The sequence below is a fragment of the Acinonyx jubatus genome, chromosome B2 (assembly GCF_027475565.1).
Source record: "Acinonyx jubatus isolate Ajub_Pintada_27869175 chromosome B2, VMU_Ajub_asm_v1.0, whole genome shotgun sequence".
NCBI classification, from domain to species: domain Eukaryota; kingdom Metazoa; phylum Chordata; class Mammalia; order Carnivora; family Felidae; genus Acinonyx; species Acinonyx jubatus.
This window is the reverse complement of record NC_069385.1, coordinates 64,729,296-64,756,148: the sequence shown is the minus strand read 5'-3', so window position 1 is coordinate 64,756,148 and position 26,853 is coordinate 64,729,296. Positions and strand designations below refer to the sequence as shown.

The 26,853-nt window shown below is 34.1% G+C and overlaps 1 protein-coding gene across 2 annotated transcripts in view; it reads left to right on the top strand.

Moving 5' to 3' along the window:
• Nucleotides 1-26,853, top strand: part of FUT9 (fucosyltransferase 9) — a 204,184-nt gene that overhangs the window by 102,768 nt on the left and 74,563 nt on the right. The gene's annotated exons all lie outside the window — the stretch shown is intronic.

Here is a 26,853-nt window from a genome sequence, read left to right as displayed (position 1 = left end):
TGCCTTTGAGGTTTAGTTTTATTTTTAATAAATATTATACTTAATATCCCCAATATTTCTATACTATTCTTTAGTTTTCTGTAATTTCTTAAAATATTAGACTTGAAGAATTTTATGCTAAAGTATTAAAATTTCTTGAATTGTCTTTTTAAAATTATGACATGTAGTATCATTTCAAGGTCAGGTCAATTTCTTTCTATATTAGTTATCTTTTCAAAAAATGGTTTTAGTTTTGGCAACATAATACCTACACCACTAAATCACTTGTGTGTGTGTATGTGTATATACAATTTCTTTAATAAGCTACATAAAAAGGGAGAATAAAACTAGTGTTTGCTTGGTAAAGGGAATTCTTACTATTAATTTTGCATTGCTAAAAAGTAAAGAGGGGAATGAAAGGCTGGGAGACTATGCTGTTTTTGAGTTAAGTACTAATCTGAAAGTACTAACTCACGGGGAAGGAAAAGAGGCAGCCCACTACCTTTTCCTCACAAAAAAATGAGCCATGGGGCACCTGTGTGGCTCAACTGGTTGAGAGTCAGACTCTTGATTTTGGCTCAAGTCATGATATCTCAGTTTGTGGGATCCAGCCCCATGTGGGTCTCTCTGTTGATGGCACAGAGCCTGCCTGGGATTCTTTCTCTCCTAGCTCTCTGCCCCTACTCCTGCTTGCACACACTTGTTCTCTCTCTCTGTCTCTCTCTCTCTCTCTCTCAAAATAAATAAACTTTAAAAAAATGGGAAAAAAAGAAAGAAAAGCCATGAACTAGACCCATTCATAATCAGAAGTGTTCCCAAAACTTATGGCATGGTTAGGCCATCAGGAGATTCTGTTCCTTAACTACACCTGATACTGTCAGACCTGTGATACTCATCCTAAACCTTACTCTCCATTCTCCTGGCCATTTCCTTGCTGGAGCCCCTGTCTGAGCATCTAACATCTATCACATGTGATTTGGAACTTAGTGAGGCTGATCTTTCCCTACAAAAGCAGGAGGATGAGGTGGGACTGATTATACTGTAAGGGCTGGAATAATTGTGGGTAGGTTATTAGCATGCCATTTCAGAGCACTGAATGCTTTTTGACACAAAATATAATTTAATATACAATATGTGCTTCTAAAGCAGTGTCATCTAATAAAAATATAATGTGAGGCAAAGATGTAATTTAAATTTTTCTTGTGGCCACATTTTTGAAAAGTAAGAGAAGCAAGTAAAATGGATTTTAATAATATATTATATTAACCCTCTATATTCAAAATATAACCTTCAACATGTGATTGATGTAAAAAAATATTGTGACCTTTTACATCCTTTTTTTTTCCATACTAAGTCTTTGAAATCCTTTGTGTACTTATAGTACATATCAGTTGGGATACTACATTTTATTGGGCATACTTGATCTGTATTTATATCTCATATAATTTACAGTTGAAAAAGTAGATCCACAAAGCCCAGTTGTCCCACACATACTTAAAGGATTCCAATAACTAAATTGAGTATCCATTTTTAAATTTAAATTAACCAAAATTAAAAGTTATTTCCTCAGTCACACTAGTCACATTTCAAGTAATCCACAGACCCATGTGGCTAATAGCTACCATGTTGGACAACTCTTTTCCAGAGAGATGTGGACATAATGCCATAATTCTGCTACCTAATGAATTTTGTAGGTTTACCTCAGAGCACACCAATGAAGCCTATAACTTTAAGTTTTTAATGAGGAAAAAAAAGTCAAATTCTACACTTCTGACCAAGAATGAAATTTTAGCCAGTCTCATCTGATCCATGAGAGATTATAGATAAGAAAATATACAAGGTCTAAACCTTGAAGTTATAATGCACATTGGAATTTGTTTGATTTAAATTTGCTTCAGTATAAATGCTCTGTTGTAACTGAAGGAATTACCTGATCACAGCCCTTTTCATTACAATGAGTGACTAAAAAGCAAAGAGTAAAATAATTGTTTTTTTAATGGCTCTATGAAATATACTGTTAAAAGAAAGAAAATATAAACTTCAGACCTATAAATCACATGTCTGATGAAGGATTTGTATTCACAAATTATAAGGAACCCTTTTTAAAACTTACCAAAAAGACAACCAACAACTCAGTTTAAAAATGGGTAAAGATGAATTTGCCAAAAAGATGTATGGGAAAATGTTCAACATCATTAGTCATTAGGGAGATGCAAATTTAAACCACAATTAGATACTACTAGACACCTATTATAATGGATAAAAAATCTTTTAAATCTGACAATACTAAACGCTGGTGACCATGCAAGAACTGCAGGGATTCTCATTCATTGCTGATAGGAGTTCAAAATGGTGCCAACACTTTGGAACATTGTGTGCCAGAGTTTTGTAAAGTCAAATATACACTTAACCATATGATTCAGTAATCCCATTCCTAGATATTTACCCAAGCGAATTGGAGTTTTATTTTACACAAAACTCTATATGTAAATATTTAGAGCAACTTTATCTGTAATTGCTAAGACATCCAAATAACCAAAATGTTCTTCCGTTGGTGAATGGATGAACAAACTATAGTATGTCTGTGCAATGAAATACTACTGAACTATAAAAAAGAAAGAATTTTTTGAAGAAATGTTGATTTATGCAATATGAATGTTAAGTGTATTTTGTTAGGTGAAAGAAGACAGACCCAAATGACTGAATATTGTATGATTCCATGTGTATGAAATACTAGAAACAGCAAAATATAGAAACAGGATACAGATCAGTGGTTGCCAAGGTTTACAGATATGGGAGAGCTGACAATAAAGTGATAGTGTGAGGAAATTTGGGGAGTGCTACAACTGTTCTGCATGGTCCTGCACTTCTGGATAAATGATTGTGCGTTCATCAAAACCTATAGGACTCTGCAACACAGAGTAAGCTATACAGCATGCAAATTTAAAATAAGAAAATAAATAGGATATTGAAATATCCCAAGATGGAGTACAGACAGTGACATATGAATCTAACCAAATTACAAATGTAAGACATAACCTCTTTTTCCATGGGGAAAAGGGATCTAGCCTCAGTAACTTTGGGGAACAGTCTTTTGACAGGACAAGCACTAAAATGAATAATGTTAAAGAGAAAATAACTATATACAGACATTGTATACTATTTGACAGTTCTCCCCCCACAAGAGTACAGGTTAGTAATTATGTAACTACTTCACATGCATATTAGGGTGGAACACATGAATAAATAAATAGTTGACAATGGAAGCTAGCGTTTTCATTGTCAGTGAAAGAAGTTACAAATAAGCAAAGGGAATTAGCTACAATTAACCTTAGAGTGCTAGGTTAGAGACAGATCTATCAACATGAACTCATTTTCACTTTAATATACCTGCAGATAGGTATAAAAATAAACGTGGTGGGGTGCTTGGGTGGCTCCGTCGGTTAAGCATCCGACTTCGGCTCAGGTCATGATCTCATAGTCCGTGAGTTCGAGCCCCGCGTCAGGCTCTGTGCCGACCGCTCAGAGCCTGGAGCCTGTTTCAGATTCTGTGTCTCCCTCTCTCTCTGCCCCTCCCCTGTTCATGCTCTGTCTCTCTCTGTCTCAAAAATAAATAAACGTTAAAAAAAATTAAAAAAAATAAACGTGGATATATGTGCATACACGGGTATACATACTTAATATTTATTAGCTCTACCTACTGAAAAGTTTTAACACCATAGTAGCACTGAGCATACCTCATGCCCAGATTTTAGTTACTAAATACCATTCTCCAATAAAAACAAAACCCAAGGCCCTAAGAGATATGGCAGGAAAAATACAACATAAGACTGAAGTATCTTCTAGTGCCAGAGTGTGAAAAAGTGGCAAAAAAAAAGTTACTGGGGCATGTCAAAGGACACAGGAGCTAACCAGAAAGAGTTCCCAGTGATCAAAACTGAAACACTTTGAGCAATAGAATGATTATATTAAGCTATAACCTAATGAACAAAATAAATGTTAATGAATTCACACTGATGCAAATGAGCACAAGGTGTTGTATGGAAACCAATCTGACAATCAATTTCATATTTAAAAAATAAAAATAAAATTAAGATAAAAAAATAAAAAATGAATAGAAAGATAAATGAGAAGGGAAGAATCTTCCTTACAGAAAAATTCCAAATAATATATATTGCCCATCCACCTACGAGGAAGTGAAGCTTAACTCCTCTTTCCCTTCCCATGAAGGTAGTCTTTATACCCCAGAGAGCATGGAAATGTGGGAAAAGTTAATTTTCCCATGGAAAAATGTGGCAGATACTACCTTCATCGAGTGATCAAGGATAACATCTCCAAGATAAGTTATGTTGACCCCATGTACCCTGGTGTGATGTGATGAGTGCACTTGATTTCTGTGATATTCTTTCCCCAAACCCAGAGCTCCACTGTAATCTTGAGAAAAATATGACACAAAGTCAAATCGAGGCATGTACTAAAAAATACTTTACCACAGTCTCCAAAAGTTTCAAGACTGAGAAACACAGCTAAAGAGATGAGAGAGATATTATGACTCAGTGCAATGTGGTAGCCTTGATTTGATCTTGAAAAGAAAAGAGGCATTAGTGGAAATATTGGTGAAATCTGAATAAAACCTGTAGCCTAATTAATATTATTTTGCCAATGTTCTTAGCTTTGACAAATGTACTATGATTGTGTTGATAGTGGAACAAGCTGGGTGAAGGAATCTCTACACATCCTGGCAACTTTTCTATAAATTATTATGTTATTTATAGATATATCTATATGTCTATAAATTATTATAAAGATCTTTGAAAATGAATTGTAAGCTTTTAATACTTGGTTGGTGATAGGGGTGCTTGGGTTGCTCAGTTGGTTAAGCGTCCTGCTCTTGGTTTCAGCTCGGATCATAATCTCACAGTTTCATGGGTTTGAGCTCCACATTGGGCTCTGCACTGACAGTGTGGAGCCTACTTGGGACGCTTTCTCTCCTTCTCTCTCTGCCCCTCCCCCACTCACACTGTCTCTGTCTCTCTCAAAATAAATAAATAAACTTAACAAAAATACTTGGTCAATGATAAATCTACTTTTAGAAAGATTCTTCTCATATATAATATAATCATTTCTACCCCCACAATAAGTATATTTTGCCATTTTTGTCTGTCTATTCTGAGTTATTAAGAACCTCTGCTCTTTAGTTGTCATAAAAATGTTCTTCATTACTTAAAATTTGAGAATTATAAGAGCTCTTCACATATATTTGCATTTTTAACAACTCCTGTTGCTTAAACCATCCAAAATTATGGTTGTTTAAATTTGTAATGCTTTAATTAAATTTAATTAAAATTAAATTGAGCCATTTGGTGACATATTATTTGGCAAAACAGCCTTGCTTGTCACAGAGGCACAGCAACCTGACAATCATTATGACCAGCTGTAGTTTTTATTACATAAATGAATATATGTTCAGATACAAAAAAAAATCAATAAATGGTCAAAATAACTGTAATGCCTTTTTGAAATTGGCATAGCGAAGGTTATGTGTACTTTATCTAACATAATGATATTACATTACAAGGCCAAAATCCCCTCAGACTTCCTTAAGAGTTTAAAGGTTTCTTTGTTCACATAGACATTTCAGCCTTACAGGGAGCATACAAAGTAGGAAATTCAAATAACATTCTTTAGTTACAAACAAGAAAAGAAGACTCTTCCAGGTTGTGACTTGCCTAGAAGCAGGCAGCTAGTGAAGGGCTGAGCATCTATGTAGAACACACCTTGATTAACTCTTAATTCTTGACCTTTACACCACATCATGACGTCCACACTGTATGGAACTGTTCTTGTTACATTCTTGTTTTTCTTAACTTCCAGAGATAACCAAGGTCTTTCCCTTAATTTAAAATCAATGTTAACAAATTGTACACCACTAAAAAAAGTATTATTTACATGTAAAGCAAAAAGAAAACTCACTTGAAATATCTATTTTCTGTTAACTTCAAAATCCTACCTAGATTACTGGATTGGAAGCCAATGTGGCCACCTTGTGTGTATTATACACCAGTATGCTTTCACTTTAAGGAAATCTAATGAATGAAGACAAAGAAAAGTCACAAAACACATAAACTGAGAAGTGATTTTTTTTATTATAAACTTATCATTTGCCTCACAAAAGCATTTATCATATCTTTTCTTAGATAACAATCTTCCCTGGTACAGTGTCATTAGATTTATACATAGTATTTCAGGAGAAATAGATTCGTTTTATAAAGCAAAGCAGACCTACCCTCGGACATTGTGATCCTTGCCTTCAGTGCTTGTATCACTATGCCTGGCGGCTGAAGTTTTTCTAAAAGTGATCTCATAATCCATAGGCAGTTTTAATATGGAAAAAATTTATAGCATACTCTCACTTGTCAATAAATCAAGCTTTCTCCCTATTGCTTTCCAATCACAATGCCAGCTTCTAAGGGAACTTTTTTTATTAAGTAATTTGAAAATACTTTATTAGGCTATTTGAAAAGCTCTTGAATATGAGAGGATGAGAAACAATAAAAGATACATCAATAGAAAAAAAAATCCTATACCTTCAAATAATAGTAAGTACATACAGAAGACACATGCAAAATCAATCTGACCCATCCTATGTGTAAATCCCATTTGGCATCTGATATAATACATAAATAAACATTGAAAATATTTCAATGCTTAGAGCTCTCACTACTTTCTTTTTTCTAATCTAAACCCCTTCCACCATAGTAAAAGCCTATTGCATTTTTGCTTTTTTGTTGTTGTTCAAGAAGTTATTCAGAAAAGTTATTTTTTTATAAGACCTCTCTCTTTTGTACTAAGACTTCCCACTGTACTGCTCGGTGAATAATGGGTGCTTAAAAATATTTGCGGTATTGAATTTCTAAATAGAATACCATTGAGCACATTTTTCAGTTAAGGAAAGTAGGCTTACGATGTCAGGTAATTTCAGGAGTAATGGGATAGTATGAGTGGAACCATAAGTGTGATATGCTCCAAAGGCCTGGTGTTTGTGTTGACCATCCTAAATGCGGACATCTATATGATTCTATGTGTCTCAGATTCTACCTCCTACAAAGAATTGTAGGTAGAGTGTAGACAGATAGTTGGATACATGCATGGATGGAGGAAGATGGATGGATGGAAAGACAGACAACCTGTTTTTCTGTTATGGCTCCCTGATATCTCCCATACCATGGATAATGTTTTATCCAAATGTGGAAAACGTGTTTAAAGGAATTGAGAAACATAGTAGGTGATAAAGAATTCTACAGGTTCTTGCATCATCATCATCATCATCATCATAGTAATTTGGGGAAAATTGAGGATACAATACTTATACCTTCTGTGTCCAGGAGAACTTATTGTTTTATTCGGTTACCCCCAAAAAAGTCAATTTACTTTTACTTTGATTAGCAGGGTCAAATCAATGCCAGTGGAAGACTGTACCTATAATAATGGCTGTTTTATGCATTTTTCTTGTCTTTTCCCTTTAATGACTTATCTTTATTTTGAATATGCAGATATAAGCATTTCTAAGACTATACTTCAAACTATATGCTCTGGGGAAAGAATTAGTAGACAACAATGTCTGGAAAGTCTGAATTTATTATTGTCAAATTGGTCTTAAATTTTTATTTTTAGTGACTATGATTTCCCTGTAGCTACACTATAAACAGAAAACACTTCACAGTAAACCAGCTCCTGTAGGAAAAAAATACTGTGGTGTGAATATTTATGTCAGTAAGTACTTGGAATAAGTAGAAAAAGATAAACACACCCTAAACTTTTACTTAAAACCATGCACATTAGCCCTGAGATTTCTAGCTACCTTATAAAATAAATGATCATTCTATAGATTTTTAAGTCAATTTTAATTGTTTTCAACTACCTCTATTTTGGTTTTCTTTCCTGTTCAGTTTATCTCCTTATTAAAAAAATTAATCTTTATTTTCATTTTGTATGTCTCAGCACTTATTTTAAATTCATATTATATTTGAACTTGAAACACAGTAGGATGTTAAGTTAAACTTTTTGACTTTATTTTTTTTATTATTTTTAAAAATTTTTTTTCAACGTTTTTTATTTATTTTTGGGACAGAGAAAGACAGAGCATGAACGGGGGAGGGGCAGAGAGAGAGGGAGACACAGAACACGAAACAGGCTCCAGGCTCTGAACCATCAGCCCAGAGCCTGACGTGGGGCTGGAACTCACGGACCGCGAGATCGTGACCTGGCTGAAGTCGGACGCTTAACCGACTGCGCCACCCAGGCGCCCCTAAACTTTTTGACTTTAAATTAATGTCATTTACATTCCCCCCAAGTTGAATATAGTGATCTCTCCATTCTTATGTTGGAATATCATCTATCTCAAAATAAATCTGTGCTGTGTGTTGCTAACGGGTGAAATCTGGCATATGCTCCCTTGGTTTTATGGATGCATGATATCAGATCTCCATTATGTGCAGTGCAGAAGTTGGAGATGTAGAGCTGTCTTCCATGACAAAGTGAGGGAAATTTATCAGTAAATCTTCAGGGAGGAGAGGATGAGTGATGTGTTGGATGGCCCGAAGAATTTTAGGAAAGTGATGATCTGTGTTCAATATTAACTTGTATACTCTGTTATAGTATAACAGTTCTCCATCTAAAACTTCAGAAATATCTGCTAACTATGCCTCTGTGAAGTGTCAGGGGAAAATTAAGAGACTGAGTTCACATCTAGGTTAAAGTAGAGGGAAGGGAACATTTACGGCAGATAAGACATGGGTAGAACATTTTAATTTCCAGGGTTGGAACTGAGAGCACTAAATAATCAGGAGTTCATAAGACCCTTGGAATTCTCAGAAATCTTTTGGGACATTGGAATTCCCATAGAATATGGGATAGGTTGGTTAGGAACTTTCAATATAGAGACCACACGTTATACCTAGGTTACTTTTGTTATTACATAAATATTAAAGCAACATTTAAAAAACTCAGTAAAAATGTGTTTTACCCAGAATTCAATCACCACCCCATAGCTATTTGTTCATGTTTCCTTTTATTCCCAATTCACATGTACACATAATTTTATATCATATAATTAGAATTTTTTATTTTGATTTTGGGCTCAATCCCAAATTCTAAACACTTTAACATACATATTCATTATTTTATAGGTATCCTTATAATGACTATTTACTTAACCCTTTTCTTGTCTTTGATATTTGGGCATTCATATATGCAAACAAAGCTCCAGTATAAATATTTAACAAATACTTTTGTCCTTATTTTGGATCATTTTCCCTTGCAGAGGCAGTAGAATTCTGGCTTAAGGGTCAGTCTCTAGATATTGAGAGTATAATTAGGTATGTGACTGTGGAAAAAGTTTTTGAACTTTCTAAACCTTGTTTTCATCAAAGGCAAAAGGAAATAAAATAGGATTTTCATTGTAGGATTGTTGAAAGCATTAAGTGCAAAAATGCATAACAAAGATTATGCAGTGTCTGGGCAAATTTCTAGAAATTAAATTATTGAGGCTAAGGACATATTACCTATATTCTTCCCAAAGGTTTTGCACAAATTTTTAACTTCCAGAGTATTCAGCTGCCAAGAGAATGAAAACCAGCCCTTAATATCTCAAATAAAAAAACATAATGCTGAATCTATTGCTGACTTAAGGAAAGAAGAACTGTACTGATCAGGCAAAGGCTCTCAGAGCAGAGGAGGCTGATCATATTATTCAAGGTGGGGACAAAGTAGATTGGCAGACTTCCAGAAGAATTAGTGTATTGATGTTATTTGTAGGAACACAGTTTCTTAGGTAAGAATGTCATTGATTAAACTGACTTTCATAAGTGTGTTCTTCAGAGTGAGTCTTTTTCTGATCCGCTGACTTTCAAAATTTAGGACTATTACTAATTGGTTGATCTGTAAGTGTGTGTTGACCAAGTTATATAGCCATTAATTGATCAATTTTGTGTACAATCAGTACAGGTGTTTTTGGAACTGTCAGTAGTGATAAAACCAGTCCTGATAGTCAGTTGCTACCGTTGCTGCAGAAAAAACGGCCATTTTTTAGAAGTGTAGGAGCATTTTATTCTCAAGCTATATTTGAAACAACCATATGAGAAAAAACTTTCAGAGGGAAAATGATGAAGGATGCCAAGAAATGCTGTCTGTAAGGAAGACCAGGAAATAACTACAAGTTTGCTCTTAATGCAGTCTTTGGATTGACAAGTACAATACAAGGATCAAACAGTGAAATAAACGTGGAAAGTTAGCATCCATTGAAAAGACATCTGAAACCAGATGGAAATTATGTAAATTAATAACGTTGTCAAAGGAAAATGACTTCCTATTTCACTATCAAGAAATCATAAAATTTTACATTTTGGTGGGGTTATAAATGTTATCTTTTAAAACTTTTTAGATCAAAGAGATGGTTTTCTCTAAATTTATACTTACCTACAGTATCTGATCCTTGTTTTGTTTTTGTTTTTTTGTTTTTTGGTTTCTGCATCATTTTTGTCTGCTCTTTAATATAAATTGTGCTCTTGCTAGTATTTCATTGTGGAATGGCTTCCATTTCCTCCCAGAGAGATGTCCCTGCCAATTCTAAAATCCTTTTTTGGCTCTCATCCTCCTAAATTTCTTTCTCCTCCATTGTTAACAGTTATGAACACTTTTTTCTTTTTATTTTTAATGATGTTCAAACTCTGAAATATTGGCTTCTCTTGTTTCTGCTGCCACTCTTTCTGTTCTCTCATGCAAAACTAGATCTCCTCCTCTCTTCTTTCAGCCAAACCTTCCAAAAAGATCTAAGACCTATTATTTTCTCTCTGTCTCTCTCTCTCCCTCTCTCTATCTTTCTCTCTCTCTCTGTCTCTTTTCTCCCCCCACCCCCCGCCCCTTTCTCTTTTGAGAAGTATCTTAGTACAGGCACAGGTTAACTCATTGCAGATGATGCCTGTATCTTCCATTTTGTCACTGTTCTACAACCCATTCCTACAACATCAGTAGATGACTCACTCCAGTTTGACCTCACGAAAAGAGCTTACATTCTTGGATCAGATAGAGCAGCAAGAAATTCCCATTTCTTGGCTGCTGTGACCTTATGTGAGTAATGAAGTTTTATATGTCTACTTTATCTGTAAAATATGCATCTAGTACACAGGATGGTTATGATGCTGTAACAAAATTATGTATAGGAAGCACCTAGCATACTATCTCTCCCCAGGAGGAATACTTAAATAAGGTATCCTCTTGTTTGTGTTTATTTCTTACCATTTACTGCGTTGACTTTTCCTCAAAATTGTGTAACCAAAAGACCCATGAGACCCAGTGTCAAAATCCCAGCATCTTTGTTATAAAGATATTAGGTAATTTATATAGTTTTATTCATTTAGGAATAGTGTGATTCTTTCTCTATCTTAACTTCATTGAAAGGATGACAAATTGAAGTGTGATAATGGTTTACAAAAGTACTTATAAGTATTGTAAGAACAATAACTGTTACAATTTTTTTTTTATTTTGGCAACACAAGACGTTGTGTTGCCCCTTAATATAGTGTGAGCTCAATTTTTTATAATAATCTACCAAAGAGCTAACATTTTTTTCTAATATTTATGTGAGGGAAGTGCAGCTGAGAATGATGAAGTCATTGGGCCAAAGGTACATATTTAAGAGGTAGCAGAGCTGGAACTGATGTTCTCTGAACATTCAACCCCATCCTCAGAGCCCTGTGCAAGTGCAGAGGGTCACAGTTGCATTCAATCAGTTTCCTTTACTAAAATGTTCCTTGGTCATTACTTGAATTGTGTTCCATCACTGCCAAGCACCCTTTAAAGGCTCCCATTAATTCTTCTAAAGGCATTTTAGAGTTAGATTCTACTATTTGAGGTTTATTTGAGGTTACAGCTGCTTTGTTTCTCATGTCATTAATTTATACTTCTCTTTGTAATCTCACTGCTGAGTTCTCTACTAAGTGTTATAGGATATTGAAGGGAAAGGAAGGAATGGGAAGGGAAGGGAAAGGAAGAGAAGGGCAGGGCAGGGAAAGGAAGGGAAGGGAGGAAGAAAAAGAAAGAAAGAAAGAAAGAAAGAAAGAAAGAAAGAAAGAAAGAAAGAAAGAAAGAAGAAAGAAAAGAAAGAGAAAAACAAAGAGAAAAACAGAAAGAAAGGAGATGAAGGAGGGAAGGAAGGAAAGGAGAGAAGGAAGGAACGAACAAAGGAATGAAGGAAGGAGAGAATGAGGGAAGGAAGGAAGAAAAAACATACAGAGATGTGCTACCTCTTAGGTATGTAAGATTTTCAGAGCAAAGGCTGACCTGAGCTCATTTTCCTTCCTACTCCATGCTGTTGTCTGGGTAGACTGTCCCCTTCTACTCCGAATACCGCTTAAGATTCTCTCATGTCTCTTCTCCAGGTACAGATTAAAACTGCTCTGCAAACTTTGAATATTATTTTTTGCTTGTCTACTAGTCTGAGGTTTTGAAAGTGCTCACTCAAATAAGCAGAAAATATTTATATGTATACCACCCTTTTGCGATTCTGTAGATTCGGGACATCTTGAAAATTATCAATTACATGCGGTGAGTTAGGCTTCTGTGCATTTCAAAGCTAAGAGCCTCTGTTTCCAACTAGGAGATTGAGTGTGGTCTCTGTATACATACATTCATAATTCCAATCTGCACTTGAATTTATGTTATTTACTATTATAAACATGTTTATTTGATCTAAATGAATTTCATGGTGGCAGAAGCAATGCCTTCTCTGCATTCTTTAACTTCTTGTTGGAACATGGCCAGGCAGTGAATGAGAAATATAAATTGGTGGTTAAAATACAAAAGAACAATCATATGTAATCATATTAAATAATTGAACAGAGAATTTAGATCTAAGGGTCAATGCTTATTAACCTAAATAATAATTCATAAAACTATTTTTATGAATAGTTTCAGATTTGTATTTAGCCTGAGGGGTAATAATTTCCCTTGCTAGGAACTGTTTTTTCTTTAAGTAATTGTAAAAGATTTCTTAAGACAAATTTAAAATCAATATATTTAAAAAGTAGTAAGCCCAACTACATAATTATAAAAAGCTTTAGGATAAAAACAGACATTATAAACAAAGTAAATGCTTTTTTAATTTAAAAACTTGGGAGATTATATTTGCAAAAATTATATTAGACAAAAACCTAATTTTGTAAAATGTAAAGTGTCTACAAATTAATTGATTTTAATTAAATTACAAGAAGAAACAACACAATAAAAGGGGACAAATAAAGTATGAATAATAAAAGAAGAAATAAAATGATTCACAAATAAATGAAGTCCAACTTACTAAATAATAAGCAAGCATGCAATTTTTATCCTTTAATGAGATACATTTTCATTGGTATAATTTTAAATGGTTCACATATCCACTGTCAATCAATAGAAGAAGGCTAAAATATATAATGGTATATGCCAATCAATACTAAGCAACCATTGAAAATAATTTAGTAAATATATAAAGATAGAATAAAGTATCAAAACTACTCAGGATAAAAGGCAAAGCTTAGAAAAAAATAAGTGTAATGACTTCAATTACCTAGAAAAAGTGTATGTATGTATGAATGCAAATATATATATATATATATATATATATATACACACATATATATATATACATAGATATATACTTAATGAAAAAATTCTAGAAAGATATATGCGAAACCGAGATGAAAGTGATTATCTCTGGGAGAGGAGAAAGGGTTGAAAGAGCAGAAAAATTAGGGACGCCTGGGTGGCTCAGTCAGTTAAGCGTCCGAGTTCGGCTCAGGTCATGATCTCACAGTCTGTGAGTTGGAGGCCCCGTTGGGCTCGTGCTGACAGCTCAGAGCCTGGAGCCTGCTTCAGATTCTGTGTCTCCCTCTCTCTCTGATCCTCCCCCATTCAAGCTCTGTCTCTCCCTCTCAAAACTAAATAAGCATTTAAAAAAAAAAAAAAAGAAAGAGTGGAAAATTTAGACGGGGTATCAATGTTTACTCTGTATATTCCTGAATTGTTTAAATTTTAATAACAAAAGCATATTATTATAATACTTAACATAATTTTTATATATTAGGCACATAAGGATATTACATAATAAAATGTTTTCAGAAATAATTTATTTGAGCAGTATCAGTTCATTAACAATAGTATTCTCAAGAGTTGATATTTTTAAATATTTCTCTTTTTTCATAATTAAGCCTTTGTTATGTATTTTTCTTTATCATACTGATAGGGCTTAGCTTTACCTGGAATCACGTATTTTCAGTAAATTAGAATCATTTGGGAAAAAAAATCAGGACCTCCTCAAAAACACCAGACTGTAGGCTGGGAGAGGTGGAGAATCTCAATTTGCATGTTTGTTGAAAGGCCAATTTCTGACCTTTGTATTTGAAAAATATGTTTTTATTTGACAGAGAAGGGAAAGCATTAAAATTTGATCTTCTCTGCTAGGAGAAAAATTCGTGTTGGATAATTTTATAAAAACATTGCAAGAGACTTAATCTGTCTCCATGTAGTTACAGCACTTGTATTAAAGAAGAGGGAAGGAAAGTAACACCTGGTGTGAATGCAAAGGTCTTTGTAGAAATGTGAAGCATACACTGCTAATTATATGTCCTCCCTATCATCCACCTTGAATGGCTTAGTAATTTCTGAGTCTCCACAGGTTGCTTGAAAAAACTTAATAAACCTCTATCATTTTGTGAAAATGCCTCTCAAAAGGGTAGAAATGGAGATTTCCTAGTTCTGATTGGGTCTAAGTGAAACTTTCAGACACTTCAATTGTTGCTAATATAAAACCTGGTTTTACATATTCTTTCTCAAAGCGTACAGAAATAATTCTTTTTTTCATAAGGGTAATGCATTAAAATATATTTTTTTTTTCTTCTACACGATTTTAACTGAACTCCTTATGCATGTTTTCATACTTAGCGTTAGGATAGAACAGTTTTTCATTATCCTTCTGACTTCTTCTAAAACTCTCTTATGTAGAGTCACAGGAAACTCTTGGAACTTTGTCTTTCTTCCCCTCGTGACAATGTAACCTTGTTGCTTTGCTACTCTGCACCCATTTCTGGACTATTTTAGAGGTTCTTTGAAGTTTAACCTTTTTTTCCCCAACTCTTTTCAGGGAATTGATATAGCATAGTGATTACTTCTGTTTGTAAAACTGAGTGAATAATAGCACCAAACTCATTGTGCTGATTTGAAAATTAAATGAGATGATGTGATGATGCACATTAGTGCAAGGCTCAGTTCTAGATTGAGCCCTTGATAAATATGAGCTGCTACTGTTAATTTTTTTGTGTGAATTCCGATTTTCCCTTTTATTCTAAAAATATCACTCTACACTACTAAACTTTGCTCCTTTTCTAACTCAAATTTTATATTGCTGCAATGACATACCAACCACCTGTGTGAAGAAAAGTGAACAAAACAAAACAAAACAAAAATAGAGCATATCATGACTGTTTCCAAAAGTTCAGCTACCCAGCATTTTACAAACAACACTTGGAAGGATGGCTTGATTTTGCTCATTTCATTTTTTTTTTTCTTTCCTTCTTTCCTATACTTACATTTTAAGTGGTTGCTAGCAATAACCACATTGCTGTACAGAGTACAAGTGCGGTGATGTCATACTCGTCCAAACACACACACCCCCTTTTGTTTCATATCACTGATGAGCTTAATCCTAATTCTTTAATAGAAAGGAGCAACCTGGCATTTGCTTCAAATTCCCGGAGGAGAAAGCTCTATCAAGACAGCTTATTTCTCATTCTACTGCTTGTTGACCTTTTACGAAGAACGTGGTTCTTTAGTAACCTCAAGATGCCCAGGGAATCTCAGTTTTCACTCCCTGATTCCTCTGGGAGCCACTCTTGCAAATCCCCCAAAGAAATCAAGATTGAGAAAAGGTTTCCCATTACTTTGCAGATATTACAGAAACCAAAAGTTTCTCTTTCTCCTCCACTCTATTACATGGGAAGTTTCTCACCTGTTCCCAGACAAGGAAACCACTTCCCTAATATATGAAGGGGAATCGGGGATCTAAAATTTACTAATTGCCTGAAACATGTCAGTAAATTGCAAGAATTATTTTTTAACTATCTTCACAGTCTTATGAAGACAGTGTTATAGTCTCCATTTCTCATCTGAATGAGCTGAAGAAGGGTGAGAGATTTGCCTAAGTCCCAACATGAAATGGAGCAGAAGCATATGATGCCATATATCAATTAACTGTATTTCCCTCCTGATACCCTACAAAATCCCCTAATTCTCCATGATATATTGTGGTTTTCCACCCTAACATTTACATCATTTGATGTTGAAACAAATATGAAAGTTTTTTTTTGTTTTTATGTTACTTGCTATATATTTTCTTATAAGTACTAATAATTTATTTAAGGTAGGAACTCTCCCTCTTTGCTAAACATGTTCCTTTTTTAATGTTTACTCACTTTTTGAGAGAGAGACAGCATATGAGTGGGGGAGGGGCAGAGAGAGAGAGGGAGACACAGAATCTGAAGCAGGCTCCAGGCTCTGAGCTGTCAGCCCAGAGAGCCTGATGTGGAGCTCAAACTCATGAACTGTGAGATTATGACCTGAGCCGAAGTTGGCCACTTAATCGACTGAGCCACCCAGGGGCCCCAATATGTTCTTTTTTTAATACTCAAGATCATTCAGGGAAATTGAGTAAAAAATAAAGTTTGCGATAATTTAACAGACCTGCTGTTTCTTTCCTAACAAGCATTTATAAGATGCTCCCGAAAATAAGTGAAATGTCGGTTCTTTTGCCTGATATAGAATGTGACCTTCTTCAGTTTCAGCTGCGTGTTACAGTCTAGTTATCGTGTGTAGGTGTGCATTCCACAGCAGAACCATGGTTCAGATGATAGATTAGATTATAGAAAATAGATAATGGAAGAGAATGTTTTTAATATCCTCACCAAAATGTCAAAAATTATTCCTGGAATGGTACTAAAGAGGAAGGGGTGACAGTTGGAGGCTTGCCTGCCTTCTGCCAGACACTTTTTGTTAGCTAGTTATGTTAATTCAACTTTGTTTTGTCATGTTCTGCTTTTGGTGATTTAGACACATTCTTTTTTTTGGACATATTTATTTTTGATATGGGAAAATACTTTATAGTATGTTTTGAGATACTTTAATAGAATTGCTAAAGTGTAAGAAGCATGTATCAGTTCCTATAAGCTCGCTCAAAAATTTTGTGAAGCAGTCATCCTGAGCAAAGTCCTATTGATAGATTTTTATTCTAAAAATGCAAGAAAAATAAGCAAAAAACATATTATTTTGTCTGGTTCAGACAACTTTTCTTTCTTTAATATTCCTGCATATATGTGGACAGTATGGACCATTTGTGTGCATATGCATTGTGTGTTGTGGGTCACGGTCAGAAACTTTAAATGCCATTGCCCAAAACAATGGAACTGGAGAGGTAGAACTCTTAAGAAACGTTTCCCACATTCAGACCCAAATTCTTTGCTTAAAACACTATTTTCATTTCCCTGGTGCTCTAGTTAAATAACTATGAAACCAACTAGAAGAAGAATGTAAGGATAAAGTAAAACTTTGAAAAGGAAAACGGTAATGAAATCATTGCAAACACTTGAGTAATCAATTAATTTTTTTAAAATAATTACAAACATCTCTTAAAATTCGGTTAATAAATAGGTAAAGCAGACCAGTAAGGTTCAGACCTCAGCACTACAATTTGTTGGTTGAGGAACCCTGGACAAAGTTATTTTATCACAGTAGGCTACATAAACTCATCTATGAAATGAGGCTAAAACTACCCTGTATCTTCTCAGATAGTAAACAGAATTAAGCTGTGTAATACATATTGGGCTTAGTACCTCACATGTAATACATTTCCAGCAACTTTTAACAGTTAGTTTTATAGCTTTACAGAAGAGATTACAAAGTACTGATTTACAAACTGACCAGAAATTGTTTTGTTTATATAGTTTTGTATGTTTGTATAGGTTATACCTTATTAAAATTATTTGCAAAATCAGCAGTGTCTCAAATAAAAACTAAATTTTTTTGCTTGATCTTTGAAGAGATATTATTATTTGTAAAGTCCTATGGTTCTATGTTGGATAGCTATAATTTTACTTTACTTAATTTTTACTGTAGAATCTAATAAAAACTAAGAGTGATTTTTATAATGATTTCAGAGAGATATGTTTAAGAACTTCCTTTTTCATGACTCCTAAATAGAGAAGCTCCCCAAAATATGAGATTGACAAGTTTTTTAAAAATATATCAGACACGGAAGCCTGGGTGGCTCAGTCTGTTGAGTGTCCGACTTCGTCTCAGGTCATGATCTCTCGGTTCATGAGTTTGAGCCCCACCTCGGGCTCTGTGCTGACAGTTCAGAGCCTGGAGCCTGTTTTGGATTCTGTGTCTCCCTCTCTCTATCTGCCACTCCCGCACTCATGCTCTGTCTCTCTCTCAAAAATAAATAGCAATATTTTTAAAAAATTAAAAAATATATCAGACGTAAGTTTTGGAGAGAGTTGAAAGAGAAGTAAAGAGAGGAGCTATCAACGGAGAAAGAGGAAAATGCATTTTAAAATACAATTTTTCTGATTATAAAATTAGCAAATGTTCATTATAAAACTGCATGCAGTTAATACCAAAAGATAAAAATGAATATTAGGAGGTATAAGTTTTAAAGGTATATTCAATGCTGCATATTTACAGCAAAAGCTAATAGCTTTTTGTTGTTGTCAGTGGGATTTCATTATACATAGAGTTTTATAAGTTTCTTTTGTCTTATGACAGTATCTTGGATAATTTTTATGTCAACAAATATAAGTCAGTGGTATTACATAGTATTCTATTCTCTCTATATAGTATTCTATTCTTTGTTTTGATCATAATTTTAACCCCTTATTCAAAAACATTTATTTTTTATCAAATATTTAGATAGTGCCAACAACACTTCTGTCCTTGTACGAAACTCCCTGCATCCTTCTCTAAATACTTCTCTTCTAGGTCTCTGATATAGTCACCAATTATTTTAATGACAACTATGTGACAATCACAGTAAGAGTATTTTATATCTCTAAAATATATATATTTATATCTCTAAAATATATATATTTATATCTCTAAAATATATATAAACATATATATAATATATATGTTATTTCATATAATTATTACAATAACCCTGTGAGATAGGTACCAGCATTAATGTCATTTTACCAAACAGGGCAATGAGGATTAATATAGCCAAAGAACTTGACAGAAGTCTACATAAAGCTAGATTTGTAACCAATACAAATTGGTTCCAAAACCCATGTGTGTAACCATTGCACTTTACTACCTATTTCCCATGGTATATACATCTTAACTTTTATTAGAATTTCCTAATTTCTTTCCAGAAATTTTAAAATAATTTTTGATGAATAATCAGAATTCTATTTTGTAAGACAACTGCAATTCATTTTGTCCCTAATCTCCAATGCATTGTCCATTATGGAATCTTGTCAAATATCTGCATGACACATTCAAATTTCACAGCATTTTCAAAAGGGACAAATCGTGCAATTGCTGAAGAGTTTGTAAAACCAGGGGCAAAGTTAAGAACTAATATGTTGCTTAGAAAGAAATAAGAACAAGTTATCAGCAAAATTACTTTGTCAGATGACTTTACTAAATGTCACACAGTATGAATTCCAGACAATGTCAGAAAGAAATTATTGTCTGATTATTCTAGCTGACAGTTTTATGTGCAGTTACACAAAACTTCAGATGTGTGTAGTGTAATCAAATGTTAGCATGTGGATGGTTCATACATATGAAGGACATTTTGTTCACTGAAAGTTTGTGCTAGTAGAGAAGCGATATTTTTCTAGTTACTGCCTATTATTCTTTGGAAAAATATTGTAGGCTCAGACAATATTCTACTGGGATTAGAGATGAATAAGCTCTTTCCCTGTGCTCCAGGGGAAGGTATTAATAGGCAAATGGCCAGAGGCTGCACCTTAATGCCAATACTTAAATTGCTTCAGACCAGGGACCAGTTGGCCAGCTGACCTATTAATTCTGACCATGGTTCAGCATCAAAGGAAGCAATGGGCATTGGAAATATGAAAAGTTTATGGACACTAACTATACCATGTAAAGATATGAACACAAATGTAAAACTCTACTTTTCTGTTTGACAGTATACTGGTTGTTGAAAGGAAAGGTACTTAGGAAATGAGGGTGAAGAAATAAACATTTCTTCCCAGGACCAATACTGCTATTTCTGTGGTTTCAAGTGATGTTCTCAGCATATCTCAATGATACATTCAGTGTCTAGGATAGACAAAACCAATTACTCATTGACAGAAACATGACTTCTCTAAGATAGCAATAATAGGATCCCTTAAGACTAAAAGAAAGTCATGCATGACACCTACCTGATCACTTATAGACTGACTTTTTCTAATACTTGATGATTTTCCTTATCTCTTAGTTGCTTGAGGAATACATTGATGGGATATCATTGGGCATATTTAAAAATCCCATCCATATGCTGCATTAGATCATGAAGAAATCATTTCAGAGTAAAATATCACCAAAGAGTAAATTAGAAAGTCATTTACCCTTGACTTCCAAATAGTTGAATGACTTGAATCATTTAACCTTTTAGCTTTGAGCATGATATGTTGACTTAACATCTGATGAAGCACCAGAAGTTAGATTCAGTGAGAAATACCTCAGTATTTAAAACTGTTTAACAAAGCCTCTGAATGCTTGTTGTAAATCTTAATAGATATAATTGGAAGTTTAAATTTAATTTTACTGAGAAACAAAATGCATTAGAACCTATTTATCCTTGAGTCAGATATAAACAGCATCATCTTCTTGCCATCATGAAATGATTGCATAATATTTTATCATATTTTATCTTTATATTTTAATTTAGATAAACATGTTAATATACCTAAAATTGGCAATCATTTTGCATACTAAGTATCCATTAAGTGGTCTGCAGATGCTGAAAGATTGATGTCATGCTTAGGAATATCTCCATCACAGCCCTTGTACATTATCCTAATACTTTTTATGTTCAGAAGAGAGCAAATTTTACTCCAAAGAAATATAAGGAATCACTTAAGTATTGTGAAGACGTGTCAGTAGAAGGTTGGGGACATTGGGGGTTTTAACACAATGGGAAAAAATAAATAAGTATGATCATACTTTCAAATCAACAATTGTTCTCATATTTTACAATGACTTCATATGACTTATGAATATAAAATTTTAATATGACATGAATCAGACGATCTTTACAGCACACTGAAAAAATAGAATGGTATATGGGCACAAGGAAACTTAAGACAGAGTTTATAAACCTTTGACATTTATCTTTTCCATATGCATCAGGCCAAAATTTAGATTCATGGCCATCTCAGATCAATCAGCAAATATTTATCAAGAACTTACTAATTCAGAGCATATTGTAAGGTGCTGCAAGGATGGGCCCCATGAGATGTGACTTTTTTCCTCAGAGATGTGGTAGTTTTATCTTCCTCTTTCTTCTGTTCTAAATTTCTCCTTTCACATATGCTTTGATCTGGGTGGGGGTGGGGGGGTGGAGGTGGCGGGTATACGGATCTTAATATATCCCATAATAGTTAGACCATTTGTCAAAAAACATGGAGTTTTTGGCCAATTGAATTCCTCAAGAAAAGCAATCCCAGAGTCCTTTGCTTTCCCCAACATTCATCAAACTTGTTCTATTCAAAATGTAAAGGGATTCTAATATCATTCTCCAAAAAATGGAACCAGCGCTCTTTGAAGGAATGGCTGACTGCAGGGCTGGGGCAAGGAATACACAGAATGAGCCTGAAGGATCTCATTTGCCACAAGTAAGAAACTGTTCAAAAAAATAAATAAATAAAAGGATGGTTGCTTATCAAAGGAACCAACTTTAAGAGCTCGTAATGGCCAATTCTGAGTAAAGTAAAATAGAACAATTTTATTAACAAAGTTAATTAATACTGTACAATTACAATGTAACCCAGTATATAAAATGAATATCCACTAGTGCATACTTCTGTGAATAAATGATTGAATAAATAAATGAGAGAGAAAAGACAGATCTCCCATACAGAAAAATTCCAAATAATTTGTGTAAATATTATGTCCTCGAGGAGAGGGAGCCTAATGCCCAGCTCCTTAAATGTGAGCTGGATGTAATGACTTCCTCCCAAATCCTGCAGTATGAAAATGGAGAACATGAGGAACTTTACAGTGTTGAAACCTGATAAACACTACTTCATCCAGGTGATAAATGATATCAACACTGGTAAGTCATGCTGATAGCATGTATCCTTGGTATAATGTGATAAAAATGGCACTTCTCTCTCTTTGGTCTTCCTCCCCAAATCCCATAACCTCAGTCTATACAGGAGAATAATACCCACAAATTCAAACGAGGAGTATTCTACAAGCTATCTGACCAATACTTCTCTTTACTTTAAGGTCATTAAAAATAAGCAAAGTTTGAAGAAACTGTCATAGGCAATGAATTGCACTTAAGGGAACATGATAATATAATATCCTGGTATCCTGGATGAGCTCTTGGAACAGAAAAAGAACATTGGATAAAAATCAAGGAAATTTGAATGAAATATTATGTTTAGTGAATAATAATGTATCAGTATTGATTCAACAGATATGACAAATGAATCATGGTAATATAAAACATTAACAATAGGAGAAACTGGATTTGGAGTATAGAAAAATCCTCTGTCCTATATTTGCAACATGACTGTAAGTGTAAAAATATCCTGAAATTAAAAGTTTGTTAAAAGATTGTATATCACAGGCCACCTGAAGCCATAATCTGAGAAGATCCATGGAGCATCCCAGGCATAACTAAAAAAGGAAAGCGGGTCTGTATGTGCTCATAACTGCTCATCTGTTGAACTATTAGACTGCCCTTTCTATTTTCTGCTGATGGATATTCTACATACCTGTCTACATTCTTATTGCCTCCTTCAATAATAAACAACTACTAAAAGGCACAGACCTTATCAGTTTTGAATCAGTCCTGCCATCTCTTAATAAAAAAAAAAAATGGGCAGAGGCACCTGAGATTCTCTCTCTCTCTCTCTGTCTCTCTCTCTGTCTCTCTCTCTCACACACACACACAAAATAATTAAATAAACACTATTTAAAAAATAGGACAGCAATAGATTTCCAGTAGAAAGTTAGGTATTACTACCTTTAGGGAAAATGGCTTTGAGAGAAAGAAAGGAGTATTTAAGATCTTTAAATGAAAGAGGCAGGATAATCTCAACAAAGGTGAGGTTTTACTTGATTTTTATTCTTTATTCTTCCTTTTATGTGCTTCTATCATTTTCATTTGTTGCCTTGTAAAAATAGATCTGAATGCTGACAATGAAAAATGATAGCTTCCAAAGAAAGCTATGCAAAGAGATATTCTTGTGTAACAGAACTGAAGTACCTATGTAATCTTTTTTAAAAAAAAAAAAAAAACTCTAATTTGACAAGGAAAGTAAAATTTGAAATGCCACTTCCTAATGCCAAAAATAAAAAAAAAGAGCAAAAACTGTTAGCACAGATGGTTAGCAACAAGGTTGAGGACATAGTTAACAGGCTAAAATTGTATTGGTGTATAGTCTGTCAGCAACACAAAAGCAATCAGGACTGAGTTGGCTTCATTAACAAGGCACCCTTTCACTTCCTTTCTATCTACCTCTTATATCACTTGTCATTGTAACATACAGACATTTTTAAGGGTCTACAAATGAATTCTACTAATCAAAAAACCCTATGCTTTCTGCAGTATGTATTATCTATTTTTTTCAATTTTTAAAAAAATTTTTAGTGTTTATTTATTTATTTATTTATTTATTGAGAGCGAGAGCAAGAGGGGGAGGGGCAGAGAGAGAGGGAGACGCAGAATCCAAAGCAGGCTCCAGGCTCTGAGCTGTCAGCAAAGAGCCCAACGCAGGGCTTGAACCCACAAACTGTGAGATCGTGACCTGAGCCAAAGTCTGACACTCAACCGACTGAGCCACCTAGGCACCCCATGTATTATCTCTTTTAAAGTAGAAGTTTCTCTTTCAGGAATACTTAAACACAGTTTGAAGTGTGAAGGTAAAATTTCAAAGAGAAAGTGTCACAATAATTAGACACCATTAGAGCAAAGGTCGTTTTTTTCAGAAAAATTCATTAACCAGTTATTGATTGCCTTCAGTGTGGAAAATACAAACCTCAATTTAATCTCCATGTTTTTATTTAATTGCCTACTGACTAGAAATTAACATTATATGTGCTAGACAAGTCTTTTGCTTTCTTAGCTATTTTCATCACTGACAATGTTCATATTCTTCCATTTTAGTGTTCAGGTGTCTAAAGTATGCCATGCATTATATACCTAAAATCTTGACAGAAATGCAGTTACATTTGAAAGGTAACAGAAATAATGTTTTATATCCTATATTGACTTTAGAATTGAGTAATAATTAAAATAAAACACTTCAAGTTTATACAACATCAGTTTTTCTTTGCCAAATCTAGACAAATATAGGTTTACTTTATTTCTTTGATTAGAATTAAAGAGACTTTTCAAATTATCCCGAAAGTGTTATGTTTGTGACAGGTTATCTATAACGCAACATGGAAGCTGTGCTTTAATGATTAGTTTATTTTGAAGTGTCTTTTCTTATTGGTTCTTATACTTTAAAAACATTGATCCTGATGGTAAGATCTACATGAATATATATAGGCTAGTAGATCATATTCCCAAATATTGGAAAAGTTCTAGTTCTAAGAAATTATTAACTATTCTATGAAAAAAGAGAAAGTGTTCTATAATCAAGTAAGTTTCAGAAAAGTTGCCTACCATAGTCTCCTCTGTTTCTTTTCATTAGCATATGAAAGGTGCTGGTAAATCCTGTAGAAAGAATGTCTGCCAAAAATATTTTGAGAGCAGTAGAAATAAGACAGCAGAAGCAAACAGCTTCCAAATTATGAAGAATCTTTTATGCCTTGCTGAAAAGTTTGGAACTTTTCCAAATTTTATTTTTAAAATGACTACTATGGCAATAATATGAAAGATGAATAGGGACCTATTTAGAAAACCTCTTCAAATCAAAACAAAAGATAAAACTGAACAAAAATAGTTACAATCATACTGGAAAGAAGTAGAAAGATTAAAAATATATTAGAGAGAAATGGCAGGATGTGAAGATTGGCTGAATGTCAGGGATTTGAATTCAAGAGTGACTCGAGTTTATGGTTTTGGTGTTTGGTGGTTGTTGGAGACACTTACTAGCATCAGGCACATAAATGGAGCATCAGAATCCAATGAGATAAAATGGAAAAAATGTTTTCACATATGTTGAGTTTGATGTACCTGTAAAAAATCAAGGAAGACATTCCTAGTGTATGGTTGGATAAAGAACCATGGAATTCAAGAAAAGAGGCTTAGGCTATGGGCATATACTAGCAAATGGGTGGCATAGTCATGGGAATGAATGAAGGCACTCGGAGACAATAGAATGTGAAATCTAGAGAGCACAATGGGAACAAAGAACAGTTCAATGACTAAGTAGACTACAGGTGGAAAGACAGGAGTGAGCAGGATCAGGGAACCTAAATGTATACAGAGGATCAAAAGAGAGAGAGTATGAGTTCTTTATATATTTTTAATATTAACCCCTTACTAGATAGATGATTTGCAAATATTTTTCTCCTGTTCGTTAGGTTGCCTTTTCATTTTGTTGATGGTTTTCTTTACTATGCAGAAGCTTTTTAGTTCGATGTGGTTCCACTGGTTTATTTTTGCTTTTGTTGCCTATGCTTTTGATATCAGATCCAAAAAATCATCTCCAAGACCAGTGTCAAGGAGCTTACCACCTGTTTCTTTTAGGAGTTTTATGGATCAAGTATTACATTCAAGTATTTGTTCTGTTTTGTCTTTTTAAATTTTTTTTTAATGTTTATTTATTTTAGAGACAGAGAGACAGAGCACAAGTGGGGAGGGGCAGAGAGAGCCAGAGACAGAATCTGAAGCAGGCTGCTGTCAGCACAGAGCCCTTCATGGGACTCAAACCCAGGAGCCATGAGATCATGACCTGAGCCGAAGTCGGACAATTAACTGACTGAGCCACCCAGGCGCCCCTGTTCTGTTTTGTCTTAACTTTTGTGTATGGGGTATGATAGTGGTCCAGTTTCATCCATGCATGTAACTTGTCCAGTTTTCCCAGCACCATTTATTGAAGAGACTGTAGTTTCCCCATTGTATATTCTTTATCTCCTTAGTCCTCAATTGATCATATATGTGTGGGTTATTTCTGGGCTCCCTATGCTTTACCACCAGTCTAGATATCTGTTTTTATGCCCATACCATACTGTTTTGATTAGAGTTTTGTAATATAGTTTGAAATCAAGATGCGTGATACCTCCAGTCTTGTTATTCTTACTCAAGATTGGTTTAGCTTTTTGGGATCTTCTATGGTTCCATACAAATTTTAGAATTGTGTTTTTTTTTTCTATTTCTGTGAAAAATGTCATTGGGAACTTGATAGGGATTGCACTGAATTTGTAGATTCCTTTGGATAGTATGGGCATTTTCACAATATTTCTTCCAATTCATGAACATGAAATATCTTTCTATTTATTTATGTCTTGAATGTTTTACAGTTTTTTTATAGTTGCAGTGTACAGGTCTTTTAAAATTGATTATAGTGATGATTGCCCAACTGTAAGTGTGTTTAAAAACCATGGAGTGGTGCACTTTAAAGGAGAGAACCGAATGGTATATAAATAATATAA